Below are 1,937 nucleotides of genomic sequence, written 5' to 3'. Positions count from 1 at the left end.
TATAACATACATATGTTCCAACAATCCCCCACTTGAATTTAAAAAAAGTTTCTTAATATAGCATCAAGTTAAAAAAATTTCTTAAAATAGCATCAAGTGCTTCTATAAGATCATGCATAAACAAAGGTGTCTTTCGACTTGAACCTTTGCATAGCGAGTAGGATTCAGATTCAACAAGAGTAACCGTAGTTTTGAACTCTATCTCTGACATCAAACCAACACACAACCTTTTCATTAGGTGTATTCTAAAAAGCCCGTGCATTTAGGGCCCTGCACGTGTATCCCAGTCTAGTGAACGCTCTAGGAATTCTGCCTCGAAATTCCATAGGAAGCGGCCCCACTTCCACATTCACGTAAGTGAGTCTATCAAGAGTACTCATGTAGCCACTAGGTACCCCACTCCATATAGAGTATAGATCTCATTAAGAGTTTCTATTATCTCATCCTTTTTCGCTTCAGGAATCATGCTTCTCATTTTAAACATAGCATGTTCATCTCATATCACTATGACTTGTTATTACCCATTGAACCTAATTCTTGGGATCTCCAGTCTTTTAGGTCGGGTTACCATCATAAGTGACTCATTTATCTATAGGCATTAGTCCCATCCTTTTGGATGTATTTTGGACTTTCTCTCTAGCTAATCCTTTCGTCAAAGGATCAGCTAAATTTTCATCAGTGCGTACATGATCCACAATAACAGCTCCTTTCGAAAGTAATTCTCTAATTGTGATGTGCTTACGACGTATTTGTCGTCTCTTACCGTTATAATAACGATTCTCAATTTTTTCAATAGCCGCGGTACTATCGCAGTGGATCAATGCATCTGTCATAGATCTTTTCCATATAGGGATCTCAACTAGCAAGCATCTCAACCAACTCGCTTCTTCACTAGTAGCAACTAGTGCTATCATTTCAGACTCCATAGTGGACTGAGCCAATATCGTCTGTTCTTCGATTTCCAAGATACAATACCACTCACTATATTAAAATATAGTCATCGATTGCTTTGGAGTCATCTGATAAGATGTTCCAATCAGCATCATTGTATCCTTCAAGGATAGTAGGAAATCTTCGATAATGTAATCCGAGACTCATGGTCCTTTTCAGGTATCTCATGACTCTTTCCATAGCGTGCCAATGCTCCATACTAGGTCTACTAGTAAACCTGCACAATAATCCCACGACATAGGCAATGTCGGGTCTAGTAAAATTAGTGGCATACTTGAGGCTGCCAATGATGCTCGCATATTCAGTTTGTCTAACACCTTCACCAGTGTTCTTGAAAAGTTTCACACTTAGATCATATGGTGTGCCAGCAGGTTTATAGTCAAAGTAATTATATTTCTTTAGGATATTTTCAACATAGTGAAATTGATCCAAAGAAATTCCCTTTTCTGACCTAGTAATCTTGATTCCAATGATTACATTTGCTTCTCTGAGGTCTTTCATATCAAAGTTGTTACACAACAGTGATTTCAATATATTTACAGCATGAATGTTTGAATTAAATATGAGTATCTTGTCTACATAGAGACATATGATAGTGCAAATGCCATTTTCAAATTTGTGGTAAATACATTTGTCACTTTCATTCACTTTAAACTCATTCGATATAATAAAGTTATCAAACTTTTCATGCCATTTCTTTGGAGCTTATTTAAGACCATACATGGATTTATCTAACATACATACCCTGTATTCTTGTCCTTGAATTACAAAACCTTTAGGTTGCTCCATAATGGATTTCTTCTTCCGAATCACCTTTAAAAAAAAGTTGTTTTAACATCCATTTGGTGTGTCACCAAGTTAAGAATAGTTGCTAGTGATATAAGTATTCAAATGGATGTCATTCTAGTGAACGGTGGAAAAGTGTCGAATATATATATATATTTTCTCTTTGTCTAAAACCGTTGGCTACAAGGTGTGCCTTGTAT

Source organism: Cicer arietinum, chromosome 2 (genome assembly GCF_000331145.2).
Source record: "Cicer arietinum cultivar CDC Frontier isolate Library 1 chromosome 2, Cicar.CDCFrontier_v2.0, whole genome shotgun sequence".
In the NCBI taxonomy this organism is placed as follows: domain Eukaryota; kingdom Viridiplantae; phylum Streptophyta; class Magnoliopsida; order Fabales; family Fabaceae; genus Cicer; species Cicer arietinum.
Note: the sequence above shows the minus strand (reverse complement) of the source record.